The sequence below is a fragment of the Nannospalax galili genome, unplaced genomic scaffold (assembly GCF_000622305.1).
Source record: "Nannospalax galili isolate Female #2095 unplaced genomic scaffold, S.galili_v1.0 scaffold264, whole genome shotgun sequence".
Lineage (NCBI taxonomy): Eukaryota > Metazoa > Chordata > Mammalia > Rodentia > Spalacidae > Nannospalax > Nannospalax galili.
Window position 1 is genome coordinate 116,525 of NW_008352391.1, and position 18,127 is coordinate 134,651.

Sequence of the window (18,127 nt, forward strand, 5' to 3'; positions counted from 1 at the left end):
GCCATGTGAGTGCTGGGATTTGAATCTAGGTTTTCTGCAAGAACAACCAGTGTTCTTAACCGCTGAGCCATCTCTCCAGACCCTTTTATTTTATTTTATGTGTATGAGTGTATTGCCTGTATGTGGGTAAGTGCACCCATGTTGTGCAGTGTCTGAGGAGGTCAAAAGAGGATGTGGAGTTACAGATGGTTGTTAGTTGCCTTGTGGGTGCTAGAAATCAAACCCAAATAAGATAAATTGTCTGTAGTTCATTAAAAAAAAAAAAAACTTCCTCTTTCTAGATTTTTCTCTCTACTACATGCCTCCTTCAACTTAGTAAGTACAGACATTTGGGGGGTGGGGGTCAGGAAAAGGGAAGTGGAGTTAGGCTAGGAACCTCTAGCTTAGGGTAGAGGTTCACCATCACTTCTGTGTTTAGTTGAATATTTCTAAGCACTCTTGTATTGGAGTAGTTTCTAGATACTTCCACTGTCCCTTGTGCTGACTCAACCTGATGTGAGCAGTGACAGGGCATCTGGAACCAGACTACTTATTCCTGAAGAGGACACTTATATCAAACTTCTGCCTCCCAAGGCTCAAGGCTTCTTGCAGAAGAGGGGGTGGAAAGATTGCAAGAGCCAGAGGTGGTGGATGACCACAAGGGAACAGTTTTCCAGACAGCTGGTCAGTTACTCATATGAACTCACAGCAATGGTGACAGTCCCAAATAAGTCCCAAATAAGCCGAAGCTGGACAAAATCTCAGCATGGACATGGGAAGTGGGTAAATAAACCCAAGACTACATGAGGAATTTTTGGTGACAGATGGCTGTTGGGAGGGGGATAGTCAACCATATTTAAGGATGAGACTCTTGGTAAGTTGACGAGGCTCCAGTGGATGGACCCACACCAAAAGGCATTTGAGGACACAAGTTTGATTCTATAGGCCTTAATATATAATATAATATAATATAATATAATATAATATAATATAACATAGAGGAAATTGGGCAGGGGGTAGTGGAGAGGGGTGCAGATGGGGGAGGGGATCTAAATGTGGTCAAAATATATTGTATGAAATTCACAAAAAATTTTAAAAATGGTTCTACTTCAAAAGCAAAAACAAAAAACCAATCAAACAAACAAACAAAAACACTTTTTGTCTTTGGACAAAAAATGATGTCTCTATTCTTGAGTTCTTGCAATCTAATTAACTGAGAGGTTATGACTTCAGCAGAACTGTGGGTCACTACCCTATTGGGCTATACTGAATGTTGGGAGTCCCTCCAAATTTGGCAAAAATAAAATGTTTCTGATCGTGCAATGATGAAAAGTTAATTCAAAATCAAATGTGTAATGAATCTGGGTATTTGTGACAGGGCTTTCCGGTGCTGAAGCAAACCGCTTCATTGCAGCCTGAGCAACACAGTACGTGCACTTTGTACCAAGTATGCCATCATGCCTCACAGTCATTCCTCAAACACCTCTGCTAAGATTTATGAATTGCAATGTTTTCTGATCTTACAGAAATGTAATAGTGTATGGAAAACACAGACTCATTCCTTCAAAGTTACATATCTTTGGATTGTATTGTTAGACAAACAAGCAAACTCATCTCATTGTTTTTGTCTTTAATAAATTGTAAATTATATGAATATCAAAAAGGTGTTTTTTCTTTCTTTTCTTGGGAGGGTTTTTTTTTTTTTCTTGGACGGAGTCTCCCTGTAGCCCCAGCTGGCCTGGAATTCGCTTTGTAGACCAGGCTGGCCTCAAACTCCCAGAGATCTGTCTGCCTCTGCCTCCCTAGTGCTGTGATTAAAGAAATGCGACACCACACCTGGCTTTTTCTCTTTTTGAGGCAGGGTCCTATGTAGCCCAGCCTGCCCTGAAACTCACTATATAGTTTTTGATCTTTGGGCCTCTACCTCCAAGCACTGGGATTATGGTTGTGCACCAACATGTTTGGTCTTAAAATAAATTTCTTTATATTTATATCAATAAATACGTGATTTGTATATATGTTTCATATACTTGTATATCCAGAGTCACATAAAAATATCTCAGGAAAGGGGATCAGAAGCAGAAAGTGTTTTCAGCTCTAGTGGACTTGATGACAGTTCTCTGCTCACTCCAAGGTTGATGAATTCAGTAAACAGCTAGCTGCCTTTCAGTAGTGTGAACGGCTGGAATATTTTTGGACAGGAAATGTATACCTCACACCCTATGTTAGAGATAGGTGCCCAGAAAGAACATTGAGGGAAAATCTTCCTATCCTGAAAGAGAGTGGCAAACCAGTTCCTTTAAGTATATTATCGAAGACCAGATGATAGATGGTAAAGTGTAATTTTTGTGACATGAAGGAACTGACCCCCCAAAGTTGTCTTCCAGCCTCCATATGTGTGCATACACATACATACATACATACATACATACATACATACATACAATGTAATTTAAAAAATAGCCATCTACATCTACCACCTCACAGGAACAAAGGAAAACCAAGTGCCTCAGAATAAAAAATAATGTCAGAGGAAGTTGAGTGGTGAGTGAGGTCCTCAGTTGGCATTGTGATGGCTGGATACTGGCTGGCAAGGCCCTGAGGGCAAGACGCCCAGGCTCTGTCCCTCAGAGCCAGCGGGAGTGTGTGCTGAGTCTGCATCCTGCCTGGCAGGCTGATGCTGCAGCCAGACTATGAACAAAAATGAAAATATCCTTCTAAGGGTATTTCAGGTTCAAATTCCAGTTGGCTTGTGGGAGGAAAAGGATATTATCTGATGACAGATAGTGGTAGCCAGCATCTGACGATTACTCATAGAATCAACATATGCTGGGAATTCCAGGGAGGTGTATTTCAGAAAACCTGCATCCTAGTCCTTGATGTCTAGCCTAGGAAAACAATGGGGTGTCAAGAGCAGAGGGTGTGTGTTTGTGAAGTTGAACATTCATCTCTAGTCATGGTATGACTAGAGCTAGAAAGCCACACCACCATTCCTCAAAAGCTTGGGGATTCCTTAGAAAACCATGTCCTGGACAATGGGATTTTCCTTTATTGGCTTCACTTTACAAGTATCTATGGTGAGTTTCTGTATACTTACCCACCATGTGTTCCACTAGGAAGTGCAATGCAAAGGCTTTCTCCGTTTAGGGGTCTGTAAATTTAATGGAGGGGGCTTACAAAAATTATGTTTTGAGAAAGAATGACCTGGAAGGAACTGTAAGCTAGTCTTTCATTCTCTAGAAGTTGGCATTAGCTGAGTTATGGTGAATGAATTTCATACTGGAAGCAAAAATGGATGTTTGGAGTAAGTTAATTTCAGGTTCCAAGACCTTCTGTCTCATAACAAATCTGTTTCCATTTTACTCTGCTTTTCGGCCCAAGGTCCCTGCCTTGTTGCCTCCTGGGTCTCTGGAGGGATGGAAGCACTCAGAGCATTCAGAAAAGGTCATGACTCTCTGTTACTAATCTTATAAACTATCTGCTGAAGACAAAGCCCTCCAGTGGCTCTGTCCAAATTGGTCCATGGCTGCACGGGTGGTGAGGCCCACACAGCATCGGCCCTTAATCTGGGGGCCAAAACACCAGCTGTTGGGAATGCTGCCAAAGCCAGAGTGTGTTCAGTTAACCCAAGAATTAACACAGTGGTTCTGCTGTTAGCCCATGTGTTCCTCTCTCAAGGAAGCCAATTGGTCCAAACAGTGAAAGGTCTTTTAGAACTGCAATGTGAGTAAATTCTGAAACAAATAGCAATGAAGTAAGTGCTTTATCTTCCTCCAAAGCTGGAAATGTGAAGGCTATTCTGTACTTTAGCGTTTAGTGGCTTGTAGCAAACATGTAGAACATTCTTATATTATGACATACAACCTGTTCTCTATGATGGTCAGTAAGACCAGCTAACAAGACTCCATGTTTGGGGTAAAAACGGAGCAAACCTGTGAGTGAAAGACCAGAGAGGTAGATATTGGTTCCATGCAAAGTTACTGTTGCTAGTGACAAGGATTTCCATCCAGCTATAGGGTTGCTCCTGGGAACTTTGAAATTAAGTAGCACAAGGCAGACTGTTATAGTTCTCAACCTGCTCATTCAGTGGGATTGTGAGCCAGTTCCTAAGATACAACTGACTTAAGTATAAGAGCAAACAGCTAACAAGTACCCAGGCAAATGAACGTTTCTTTTGCTGTTAAAAAAAACTTAGTTTGAATTATTCATATGACTCAAAGTTAATGCTTATGGGATACAATTTGCTTCATAAAAATGATGACAATTATAGTTAATTCTTAAATATGTTCAAGTTTATTGTCATACATGACAGCCTCTCAAATCTCAGATATTCTTCCTAAGGAGAGATTTGTACATCTCCTTCTGTGTCTTGGAAAGGGCTTTGAATACAAGTGCTGGGTATTTGAGAATGCTACTGCTGCCGTTGCTATTACTACTGCTTATGATGGCGATGATGGTGGTGATGGTGGTGAAAATGATGCTGATCACTGATGACTGGTGATGTTCACGGTCATGGTGATGGTGACAGCTCCTGTTTGGAGAGCTCACTATGCACTAGGCTCTTTATTCTGCACTCTGTATTCCTGAGCTAATTTAATGAATATATTGATGATCCTGGTACCTCAGCTCCATTTTATAGATGGGGATACTGAGGCAATGAAGGGACAGGCATAGATGGATGAGTCATTAAGGTCTCATTAGTCTATGTCTACAGTGTATAAGTGGCCAAGCTGGAAAAGTGTGACTATGTTTCAGAATCTAAAGTCAAAGATCTTAATTGCTTTACTATACAGAGTCCATGATATTAATGAACCTGGATCATTCTCTACCCCTGTTTTCACCAGATCATCAAGCTATGTGAAGAAACCAGAGATGCTATTGTTAGGGGAGATGTCTCAGAAATTAGGAGGGAAGAAAGAAAATTGGGAATTGAATCTCCTCTTGATGAGGTATTTGCTGTCAGGCTCTAGAGAGCATTTTAAAGATGCTGTTCATTTTACTATTCACAGACACCCACTTCCATTTTTAGCTACTGAAAAAATAAAAGGAAATCTAGTCAATGGGTAGAACAGGTCTGAAGTGGATTGTCTTGTTGTGGCCAGAGCACCCTAACTCACAGGCCCTGTGATTAAATCCAAGAACTTGGCAAGGTGTGGTCCACAAGAGCCATGGAGATTAGACTGTTTGCTCCCTAACCGGTAGGGATGAAATGGGGTTTAATGTAGATGGAAGTGATCTAGACTGTCAGTTGGAAGAGGTAAAACAATGTGTGCATGGCTCTTTCTACCCTAAAACATGGTAAAAAAAAATTCTTCAGATTAGGCACCAGACACTTTTTGTTTAACTCACAGACTTTAAAAACAATGTTCTCAGGGCAGACAAACTGTAAATCTCAGATACCTCTTCAACTTTTTTTTTTTTTTTTTTTTTTTTCAGTTTTTTCCCACAGTTTCTTCCCTGAAAGAAGTAAAGGAAACATATATGTGTTGACAAGTGAATTGTTCAAGGCTGCCCTTCAGCTGATGGCTACTGTCCATCAGCATAAAAGCTTAGTGCTGGGACCTGGGGACTCAAGATGGCCAAGGGCTGGAGGTGGGTAAATCTCAAGTGCCTGAGAATCCTATGGTCTGATGAGAACAGAGAGCAGCCTTTGAGGGTAGCCCTCAACTGAGGCACAGAACCCTCACAAAGCTGGCTAGGGCTGGAGGGAACAGGTCAGGGTCCACAAGGGCTGAGGGACTGACTGCTGTTGGAGTGTTGTTAGTGATCACAGCTCTTTTACTCCTTTTTTGCTTGCTGTCTTGAGACAGTGTCTTGTTATATAGTCAAGCTGGTCTTGAACTCACAGTCTCCCTGACAGCCCTAAGAGCCAGGATCACAAACATGCCACCACACTTGGTGCTAGTCTTTTACTTTTAAAACCAAGGGTGCATATGTTGCCTATTCTTTTTCAGTTCTTGGAAACCTGTGTTGGTCAGATGGTACAGAGATTCTGTAGTTTGCAGGTTTAAAGAGTTCAGCTGATTGACAAGAGTCCGTTTGCTGTGTGGGTCTGGATATGAGGCCCCTCAGCAATGAGCTTGATCCATGACCACAGCTCTGATGTTACGTAGTGCTCTGGTGGCAAACACTTTTCTAAAACACTGGCTCCTAAAGGTTAGAGAGGGACAGTTTTAAAGGTGAGTGATTTAGCTGGGTGTGGTGGTGCACGCCTTTAATTCTAGCTCTCAGGAGGTCAGAGGCTTGCAGATCTCTGAATTGGAGGCCAGCCTGGTCTATGCAGGGAGTTCCAGGCCAACAACTACTTAGAATTTGGGAAGATGAAGGGAGGTCAGCAGGAGGAGGAAGGAGGGAAAACAGGATAATGGGGGACAAATATGATCAAAGTATGTTACATACATACATGAAAATGCCATAATGAAATCCATTATTTTGTGCAATTAGCATATTCTACTATTTTGGAAAATATTTTATGTATTATTTTTAATTTATGTGTATGTGTATATTGCTTGTGTGTAGGTAAGTGCACCTGTGTTGTGCAATGCCCGTAGAAGACAAAAGAGGCTGTCAGATCCCTTGGAACTGGAATTACAGTTGTTAGCTGCCATGTGGGTGCTGGGATTCGAACCCCGGTCTTCTGCAAGAACAACCAGTGTTCTTAACTGCTGAGCCATCTCTCCAGCCCCATATTCTACTATATATTTTTTTTAAAGAAATCTGTTTAGGGATTTAAAAATATCACCTAGAGGCTAGGGAGATGGGCCACTGGGTGAAGTGTTTGTCTTCCATACAGGGATGAGGACTTGAGTTTGATCTCTAGTACCCTGTGAGATAGGAGAGGGACATGATAAGGGATGGGGTACCCTGAGCAGATTTGATTCCTTCTTGTCTGTCCTAAGAGGAGCTTCCAGAAGGCAAACACAGGAGGGGACCCTGAAGGAATTTCCATGCCTTCTTTTCTGTGTCTTATAGGGTGATGCCTTCTGTCCACTGCTGCTGTCCTGTTGACACTGGATCCAGTTATACATGTCCTGAGCATACACCAGCTACTAGTGAGGGCCAAGAACCTGTTGTGCATTGGGGACCTTTCCTCCTTGGGATCAAACTGTGGGAAACTCAGAGTGGATAGTCTAAAAGATGTATTCTGGGAGGAGTTTTTAATTTTGTATGTTTGGATAGTTTCCAGGATCCTAGGTGAGATTCTACCACAGAGGGTAAGAGAGGGAGGTAAGGAAGGAAGGAGAGAGGGAGGGAAGACAAACAGGTATTGAGTGAGAATCAGGGATGCATACTCACCCTTTCATGTGTGTACCTTGTAACATCCATTTTGACTGTGCAAAGGACTTTTTTAAAAATTTTTTTACTTTATGTATATGAGTATTTGCCTACATGTATATAAATGCACCCATGCATGCAATGCCCATGGAGGCCAGAAGAGAGTATTAGAGTTACAGATGGTTATTAACTGCATGTGGGTGCTGGGAACTGAATCCAGGTCTTCTGTAAGAGCAGCCAGTGCCCTTAACCACTGGGCCATCTCTCCAGACCCCGCAAAGGCCTTTTTGACTCCAAATATTCATGCTTTTTGAAAAATTGTTCCATGTAAAATGAAAGTCTGCATCAGACTAGCCAGAGTAAGACTTTGTTGAGGCCAAGTTCAAGCTCTGCTGTATGCTAGCTGGTGTTACTACCTTTCTGTGTCTTAGCTTTGTCATTGTATCTGGGTGATGATGATAATATGTATCTCATAGGATTGTTGTGAGAATTAAATTAAGTAAAGCACTTAGGATACTATGTAGCCCATAGGAAGCACTACCTGTTTATACAGATTAAACAAGAACAGCAATGAGAATACGAAATGGTTGTCAACCACTACCCTCTATTCTCAGGCACCTTGTAAGACCAGCAAGTCGGGCAGGTTTTCAGCCAGAGGTGAGGTCAGGTGAGGCAGTTTTCCTTCCCTAACCTTTTGGGATGATTATCTCCTGGCCACGTGGTAGACTCCAGCCTTTCCTCTAGGCTGTGTCTCCCTCGAGTATGAGGAGGGAGAGTGGGAGATGCAGCTGATTCCATATTATCATCCCAAATTGGAGCCAGAATTACTCTGTACCAACTACTGCTCCAGCTGCCCTCTTTGGTCCTGTCTGCTTTTGTCACTCTAAGTGCCAATTCTAGATTCCTAGGAAAGACAATATGACTGACCCAACTTAGTCCTGGTGTCAGCTCTTAACAGGAGGAGTATCACACAATAAAAATGGGGTGAGGGGCTCCTGATGGAAGGAGTGGAGTAGTTATTGATGTCCACTGTGTGAGCATCCACAAAGGGGTACATGGCACTGATGAATCAGACCAAATACTGGTTCCATGGGTGTGAGACCAGGGGCTGGAGATGGGTACTTACTAGTGGGGGCAGGGAAACCATTCAACCTGTTTAATCTTTGCTTTCTTCATTTATGAATAGAAGTATTGGAAATAGCTGTGTTTCTTCTCTCACCAGACCAGGACCAGCTTCATAACGTGCAGGCTCCAGCACAAAATGAAAACGTCGCAGAATGACAGCAGAGCATTAAGCCAAGTGTGGTGTCCTTATAAGTGTGGGGTCCTGTGGTTACTCAGGTCTAGTGCTCAGGAAGCCCACTTTGCAGAAAATTGTAATAATGACTAAGTGCAAAGCTCTGGGCCAGCAAGATGGCTCAGTGAGCAGGTAAAAGCACTTGCCACAACTCCTGATGACCTGAGTTCCATCCCTGGAACCTACAGTGGAAGGGGAGGATCAGTGCCCCTTGAACTCTATATGTGGACCATGCACTCATGTACACACATTATACACACATATACATATACACAATAACAAAAATAAATAAAAAATTTAAAATCTCTGTAAGAAGGCGCCATAGATCTTAGGAATCTTGTTTAATCTTAACGTGTTTTTTTTAAAAGGAGACTTAATTGGTGGCTATGGAGAGGTGACACAGGTCAGGATGCCATGCTATCTGTAGTCACATCCATTTGAGTTGGCTAGTGACTATGCTGTTGAAATGATGAATGTTTCTTACAGTAGTCATGCACATAGACTACCAGCATGGAAGACGGATGCTTCTATACTCTCCTTTTCTATGCTGTCGTTTACCATTCCCTGTGGTGGGCAGGCACCATAGAGACTTCTTTAGGAAGCTTCAGGATGTGGCTGTGACTTTGTCTGACCTCCCCTGTCACCTGGGAGTCCTCCAGAATGTCTGGGAGGGGGTCTTCAGATGTCCTATTCTCCTCTGGAGAAAGAGGGTGGCCTCTTCACCTTTACTATAAAAAGAATAATTTCTGCTCTGTGTTCTCGTCCCATTTAATTTCATCCAAAAACTACTGTCAAATACAGTTGTCTCTAGGTATCCTTGGGTGATTGGGTCCAGGGAACTGGCAATACCAAAGTCTGAAGGTGCTTACATTCCTTACATAAAATGGTTTCGTATTTGTATATCTCTAGATAGCTAGGCAATACCTAAAGCATTATAAATGAGATGTAAATAGTTTCATGCTATTCAATACAGACACAATATTTTTTCTGAGCATTCTCCATCTGTGGTCGGTTAGATCCACCAGTTGGTACCCATGTGGAGGACTGGCTAGCATCATGGTCCACTGTTGGGCTCAGCCGTTGTCCTTTCTGTAGTTTTCTGTCTCTACTAGTCCAGCTTCCCAGTGGCCTCTTTGTCCATTTCCTAATCAGAAAGGTTTCTGGCTATTTCTCCGTTGCCTGCATCCTTGCATCTTCATTTTAATTTCCATTTTGAGGATTATGCCAGGTTGCGGTACAGCCTACCCTCTTTACTGTTCAGTGCCATCGCGTGCTACGGAAGCCCTTGCCCTTTTCTCTGAGGTACATCCCTAGCCTCAATGCCCTTGATTTTAACTTTTTTTTTTTGAAACAGGGTCTCACTAAGTTGTACTGGTTGGCCTTGAATTTTCTTCACAGCTCAGTATTATGGTTCTAATGTGAAATGTCCCTGTAGGCTCATGTGTTTGAACACTTGGTCTCCAGTGGGTGGTGCCATTTTGGGAGGTTGTGGAATCTTAAGGAAATGGATCGTGGGTGGGGGAAGTGAGTCACTAGGGTCAGGACTTCAGGAGGCTAGCCCAATCTGTTGCTTCCTGTCCAGTCTCCACTTCTTGCTCTACCAAAATCTAAGGAGGGAAGGAGACCCAGCATCATGCTGAGCCATCTGCTAGCATGCCTTCCCCACTATGATAGACCTATCACCTTAAACTGTGTGCCAGAATAAACCTTTCTTCCTTTAAGTTGTTTCTGTCAGTTACTCTGTCACAGCAAAAAGAACAACAATAAAAGTAATGGATACACTGCCTGGCCTTGAACTTGTGGTCTTCCTGCCTCAGCTTCCTGAGTAGCTGGGATTACAGGCGTGTGCCACCAGGCCCTCCTCTGAAACCTCATCTTGCTCCTCTTTTTTCCTGCTTTCTCATTTCCATGTTGTGCTCAAGTCTAAAAGTGTGCTTCAGGACCTCAGAGCCCAACATCTCCCGCAGACCAGACAGCCCTCTTTGCAGACGCTTGTCCTTGACTTCCTCTTGTGAATTCATGTTAACCACCAATGACTTATCAGCTAATAAAATGTCCTGGAGGAAGGAAAGAGGAAAAGGAGAGAGAAGAGTAAAGGAAACCATCTATCCAGAGGAAATTCAGATAACCACATTCCGCACCTCGGAAATAATGGGGGAAAACACGCAATATTGCAGGGTAGTTTCCTTTTTATAAATGGCTCACATTCCAGACCCTGAGGCAGCCACAAAATCAGAACTCACTTCCCCAAGAAACAACGGTTTTGCCCGATGACCTCAACCCAGCCCACAGAACTCCTTTTGAGTGTGGACCCAAAATGCAACATTAATTAGCCAGGTTAACAACCTGTCTCTAACACGGTATCTGTGATACATGGATGAAATAATTTGTGTTAGGTTTTGGAGTGCAAGTGACAGCTGGCAGTGGGAATCCCATCTTCCAGGATCCAGCAGCTCAAATAATTAAAGACTTTCTGCCTTCTGAAGAGCCTTCCCCAGATACGAACATGCCCATAAAGAAGGCTCCTCTTTGGGCCAAACACATCCTAATTGGCAACGTTGGCTCAGTGGAGGTGAAGGTTGTACTTCAAACTCAGACTTCCCTGCTGCCCGTTGCTCAGCAGAAGAGTGTTAGAACACTATTCTTGTTCTCCCCTGCGGAAACTGCATTTTGTATGCGTTCACTGCAGCTGTGGACCTCAAGGACTTGACTGTTTTTGTAATGATGATGAGTAAAAGCAGAGGCTTTGAAGAAAAGAATTCTTTTTGATTTTCCAAGACGAGCTAGCAGCAGCTCCAGAGACATCCCAGTCCTTTTCGCCCAGTGCTCCATACACTCGGGTACTCTTTGCTGAAGCTCTGTCTCTAGAAAGCTAAGTGGATGCAAACGTCAGCTTGGAATTGTCCCCAGTGGCCAGAAGCCCTACGACAACTTTGATGGCCCTGACAGAGCCGGCCTGTACCTCTTCTCAAAAGGCCAGCTGCCTGGCTGGCTTCTGCTACTCGGTCTCTATTTGAGACTGCTGGAGGTAAACACAGAAATCCATATTAATTATTGCAAAGTACCTTTTATTTTCAAAAGTGCTGTGCTTGTGGTCATTAGTTCTTCCTACAGCACTCTGGCAAGGTAGGTCAGAATTATTACCTCTTTATCTCTACCTTGGAAGAAATAAAAACACAGAACTTTAATGACTCCTCAGGGGCCCTGGGGGAAGCCAGTCTCTTAGACAGGTTTTTAACCTGGTGTGTCAAGCTTCCGCATACATTTGTCACAACCAACATCCTTAGAGCTTGTGTCTGTCAGTGGCAATTGGATTTGTTGGAGGCTCTGGGGCTTGGAAGTGAAGCAAACGGGTCACAGCTCTATTTACAGTCTCATGCAAGGCAAGGGAGCCTCTTTCTTGCTCTTTTGTCCCTCCTGAGGGGGCAGGATTTGGGGTGAGGGTTGCTCATAGTCAGGTGCCCCATGGGGTGGATGGAGAAGGGCAGGGAGAAAAGGTGTGGGCCTGGGACTGTTTGAAGGGTTCTGTTGCTGCCATAGGCTTTATGGGTTCCTAGCTCCAATCAGTAACTTCCCAGGTGGTGGCATGGTAGGGAGAGGAGACCCAGGCAGCTCCTGGCTCTGGCTCCAGTTGGCCCTCCTCTGTGACACAGAAGGGTATGTGAGGTGTGGACTTGAGTCTCTGGAGCAGACCCTGTAAGGCAATCAAGTCAATGTTTAACCTTTTTTTCTCTTAGCTTCCCCACAACCAGGCTGAGTTGGAACTTGGCATTTTCCCTGCAAATCCCCTCACTTCCCAGGTGAAATCTTCCCTGGATCTGTCCTTCTCCACAAACTTGTCAGAGGACCCTGGGCTGTTGCCAGAGAAGCTGTCAGTGTGGCCTCTGAGTTTCTGCATAGAATTTCAGGACTTCTGGACTGGCAGGGCCCATTAGAACTGGTACCTCTAAAGGAAGGATAGCCACAGGGCTAAGAATAGGAGTAGAGGTGGGCAGCTTCTGAAGACTCGCCCCCAACCCCCAGCATCAAGCCCTGAGAGAAACTCACTGTGTTCCCCTCAGGGTTGACTGTGGCCAGAAGAGAGAGGGTGGTTCCTTTTGGGAGTCCTGGTCTGCTACCCTGGACTCCTCTCCTCTCACTCCATGCTCACAGTGCTCCTGCAGCAACAGCCCTACCTTTCCTAACGGCTCTGCATTTTCCCTGGGAAAGGGAAGATAATTTCACATGAGCCAGGATGCCCTCCATGGAGGCCAGGGCTCTTTTGTCCCTTCCTGGTGCAGAGAGAAACCTTTTCTCTGACCTGTAGTCCCAAGAGCCCTTACATGGTAACTTGCCTTCCTCTTGGGGCAATCCTAGCCATATGAAGGCCAGAACCTTCTCAAGAAGTCTCTAGTCCTTTACCTGTAAGGGCTGCTGTTCTGAATTGCAAAGTCCCTATTTGCTAGTTGGATGAACTTGGGTTAAGTTCCTTGATTGGTTTAGTGTCCTGTTTTTTCATCCATACAAAAGGGATTTGTCTTTTGAGGAGCAAACTGGAGACAAAGCCAAGTCAGCTGCTACTGGTATTACCAACTGTAGTGCACATGCAGGAGGACAGACACTATATAATGCAGCATGACGTGACTGGGCCCATTGCCCTTGAACATGCAATGGGACAGGTAGGGAGGGCATACTTCCTCTGCAGTCTCCTTTTTGGAAAACTTTTTTTGTGAGTCAGTAGTCAGAATTAAAAAGAAAGTTCTAACGAAGGAGTAGGCTCTCAGTTACAGTTTTAGTTTGTTTTTCCATTCCTGTATGCTGATCAATACCATCTTGGAGAGGAAAGGGTTTATTTGAGTTACATCTTCTGGGTCACAATTTATCAGGGTGCCCAAGGTAGGAACTCAGGGCAGGAACCTGGAGGCAGGAGCTGGAGCATAAGCCATGGAGGAACACAGCTTACTAGCTTGCTCCCCTGGACCATGCTCAGCCTGCGTTCTTATACAAAACAGAACAACCTGCCCAGGGGTGGCACTGCCCACAGTGGGCTGCACACTCCCACATCACTCAACAATCAAGAAAATACCCCACAGACATGGCCACAGGTTCAATGGAGGCAGTTCCCCAACTGAGGCTCCCAGGTGTGTTAGCACGGTTACCTACTGAACAAATTCAAATTCCTTATAGTAATAAAGTCCGCATTCAAGGCCTGACCTAAGATGGGGTCCTGACTCATTGTGACACCCCTGGCCTTTGCACACACACACACATACACACACAGTCAGGCCAAATGTGTGTTCTGAGAATGGATCTAGGAAAGCCTGTTCCCCTTCTGTCCGCCTGAGTTCACTGACTCTGGACCATCCCCATCACTTGCACATGCCTTGAACTTTCTTGCTCCTGTGGCTCATCTCTGTTGTGTTCTCATTTCTCCTAACAATACTCATTTCCTGTGTGGCAGAGATATGAAGCCTTTTCTGACTCCTCCCCTTCTTCCCTTTCAAATTAAATTACACTGTTTCTGTGGCGCGTTGTTTACCTATTAGGAAGCCAGTGCGCGTGTGTGAGCATTCATGCAGTTGGATTCTTCCCTGCCACCTGTCTTCCTTCCAGCCTTTCGGATGCTCCTGGAGTAATGCCTCTAAAAGCAAAACTGAGATCTTACCTCTGTTTTTGCCAGCTGCCAGGCACTGCATTCAGTACTTGCCTTTATCATGTTACAAGCCCCTGCAATGAGGTAGGCATCATTATGCCCATTTGACAGATGAGAGAATGGAGGTTTAGAAGATTCAGCATCTTTCCTGGGATTAAAGTATTACTATGAGCAGGAATTCAATGCAGGGTCTAGATCACACCCCCCATCCCCAAGTCATCGTCCTGGACCCTAAAGCAATATAGTCTTTATTGTGCTCCTCTGATTAAAAGGCTGAGCTGAGCTGAGTCATACTGCCCTTGTGTACTGTGGCCCAGCATGATGGACTGGCTTTACCAAGTCCTTCTCCCTGGGGCTGGGCCCCGGCATTCCTCCCTGGAATGTCCAACTGCCCATCTAGTATTAAGTTTTTGAATCAGCTCAAGTGTTAGTTGTTCTGGGATGCCCGTCTTCCCTTCCCCTCTCAAATCACTCGGGGATTATTAGTGGTCCCCTTCTGTTCCTCCTTAGCCTTCTTTAGCCCTTTCCATGAGTTCCCATGTGGTCTCTGCTCAAAGGCATGTGCCATGCACCCTGCTGAAAAAATGGAGATTTGGTGAAATGATGAGTCACTTTTTGCCTTTCTAACTGCCAATCCCATCTTTCCCAGCACAGCTCCCGCAAATACCTGTGATGCTAGGCCACTGGGAAGGAATTTTTTTTGGGGGGTGGGTAGGAATCCAGGGTAATGTTCTTCACACAGATAAGAAAAATGTGGTTTCACTGCAGGTCCCACACAGATCACCTGCTTAATCCTGAGGACAGTGCAAGACAGTGCAAGTCTGCACTTCAACACCTGAGAGCCAGATGCCGGACCACTCTCTAGAGTTCACTTTTGCCCCAGGCCACCTACTCATGCCAGAATAAACCACCTGCCCAAGGACCCATAGAACAAAGGACAGTGGGGCTCCAGAGATGGCTCAGTGGGTTAAGAGCATTGGCTGCCTGTGCGGAGGACCCATGCTCAGTTCCCAGCAACCACATGAGGGCTAACAACCATTTGAACTCCCTTTCCAGGGGATCTGATGCTTTCTTCTGGCCTCTGCAGGCACCAGGCAAGAACACAATGTACATACATATATGCAGGCAAATATTCATACACATAAAATAATCTTAAAAAAAAAAAAGAACTAAGGGACAGAATTTGGGATTGGGACTACAACCTGGAGTTTCAGACTTAAAGCCCATTTCTCAGCCCTTGGAAGGCTCATGGAGGGCAGGCTGGTTTTGAAGTTTCTGGACCCACTTCAGGAGGCTCTGGGCTGTTGCAAGCACCTGACTTGCTACTGGGACAGGAAGTAAGATTTTCAGAGCTTTAACCCCCCAAACCTCAGAAGCTTTTGATGATGCATTAAATGTCAAGTATATTGTGGAGAGGAGAAAAAAAAAAAAAAAAAAAACAGGTATGAGCCTTTGTTACTGAGATGAATAGAGATACTTGGTAATATCACAGGAAGTCATGCTGTCAAAATAATAGAGAAGGTAGTGTCTAGCTGGGGGCCACACCTTGTAATAACCGTACTTAGTACAGAAGAGCTTCCACTGCATCTTGTGCTCTGTGGTTCCCTCTGAGGCAGAGCCTGAGGTGGAGGCAAGGGAAGGCACTAGAGTCTACCCTTCAAGCATCTTTGCTGTGTGGCACGAAGCACAGAGCTGCACCAAAAGACTGCTTTGTTTGGGAAGGGACTGCCCATGCTGCAGGCAATTACCAGGAATGTTTGTGTTTGGGGTTGGGGAGAAGCATGATTGATAGAAAGCAAGCTCTTACAAGGTTTTTGCCTAAATGATTTGTCTGCTTGGATGATCATCGCCAGATAATGGCTGGATTTAGGAACCTGAAGGGGCTCTTGGGGATCTTTTCCCACTTGGGAGGGCCTCACTATAGTCTCCAGAGGGAGACTACAGGTCCTTAGGTGCCCAGGCAGACTGGTTACACCCAACCTTTCTCCCCCAACCCCTTTTTTGTTTTAAAGACAGGGTTTCAAGTCCCAGTCTGGCCTCCAACCTGCTATTTAGTTAAGATGACCTTGAATTCTTATGATCCACTTGCCACCACCTCCTCAGCGTATAACTGGCACACACCACCCTGCCCAGTTTATGCAGTGCTCAGATACTCAGAGCTTCTTGCATGCTAGGTAAGGACTCTACCAACAGAGCTACATCCCTGGCTCCTCCCATCGTCTTCCCATTAGAGCTCACCTTCTGTTTTCCAGGGCAAGATTCCAGTGCAGCACCTGGAAGAGAAAAAGTCCTAGACACACTCGCTGAGAGAGTAAGTCAAAGTAGGGCAGGGACTGAACCAGGTTTCTCCATGAATTGTATGTGGATTTTCGAGAGAAGCTCACAGCCTGGCTGTTTAAAGCACCAAAAGGGTCTCTGGCTGAAGAGGGTGTGAGTGGCTCAGTACCTTTGGAAGCTAGGCAGTACTTATACTGGACAAGAAACAGCTCGCCTCTCTCAATCCTTCATGTGAGGGAGTTTCCCGCCTCTAATTTATGTCTCTGGCCCTGCCCTCCCTAGCTTGTCTCTCCAACATCTAGTGGACACATTGGCTGCTATAGTCAGTTGCGCCTTTAGCTGGATACTGCCAGGCCATTGCTGTCTTCCATCACTTTTTTTTTCTGGGTCACAGCTTCTCTGTTTACCCTAAACCTAAGCCTACAGCTCCAACCCCAGCCAGTCTGCCAGTCTCGTGACCGACCTCACATTAAAGAGCACACCCCATGCAGGAGCACGTGTCACCTCCCCACTTCTGCTTCCCCCACCCAAGCCTCTAGCCTGGCTTTCAGGCCATGCTGACCTTCCTGCCTTCTGTGGCTAAGTCAAGCATGCTCTCATGTTAGGGTCCTTGTCCTGTTTTGGGTGCACCCCTCTCCCATTCTGACCAGAGCTGACTCCTGGTTGACCTGTCCCCCAGTCAGACATAACTCCTCAAAAACCTCTGCCTCTCCCCAGTCCAAGAAATTCTCTCTAGTCCCATTACTTCCCATACCACCCCTTTTTGGTTTTGTTTTTAGAACATGTACCATCATCTAGTATGTGCCTTTTTGTTTATGTATTTTCTGTCTACATTGCAGAGGACTCTGTGCAACACGGGACTTGGGTCTGACACATTGTAGGAGCCTGGCCAGTACTCCTTCAACGATCAAAGCAACTGTCCTTCCTTCCTTTTCATTGCTTGCCTGTAAATGCCAAACAGCCACTGAAAAAGTCTTCAGAGGAGTTCAAGGACTTTCACAAGATCTTTGAAAAGAGAAGGCCTTTATTCCTGTCTTGCCAAGGTTACGGAGCTGGGGCAGGGTGTTCTGCTTGAAGCACTTCTGTGGAGGGGTGGTATGTACTGCCTGGCTGGCAGCAGCATACCCTGGGCCTCTTCTACTAATGAGGAGACATGTGCTCTGCAAGACTTGGGAGGACAGAGGTGTGAGCAGAGTGCATGTTGCTGCTGGGCTAAGCTCTGCTGGGGAAGGTCCCAGGCAATTCTGCATCTCTGAGCACTTGGAGCACCAGTGTGTGGGGCTCTCAGCTCCCTGCTTCCTGCCAGGAGCCTCGGTGATAGAGTGGAGCTTTCTTACCTGACTCACTTGTCCCTTGGTGGAAGCTCTCCAGCAGCCACAAAGTTCTCCCTCCTCTTTGTCAAGGGGAGGAAGCTCCAGCTTCCTTGCAGAGACTCTGGACTGGGTAGTACAGTGTGTGACAGGGATGACCCTGCACATTCACCACTCACATTTCTGCCTGCCTTACCTGGTACAAACCTGCCATGACTGCACTGACTGTAGCAGCAGACACCCCCCACCACCCCCTGCCCCCCACCGCTGCCCCCAGAACAAAACCACTGAGCAACTGGCGCAGACCATCTACCTCTGCTGTTATTAAGTTTTATACTTGCACACCAATCTTAGTAG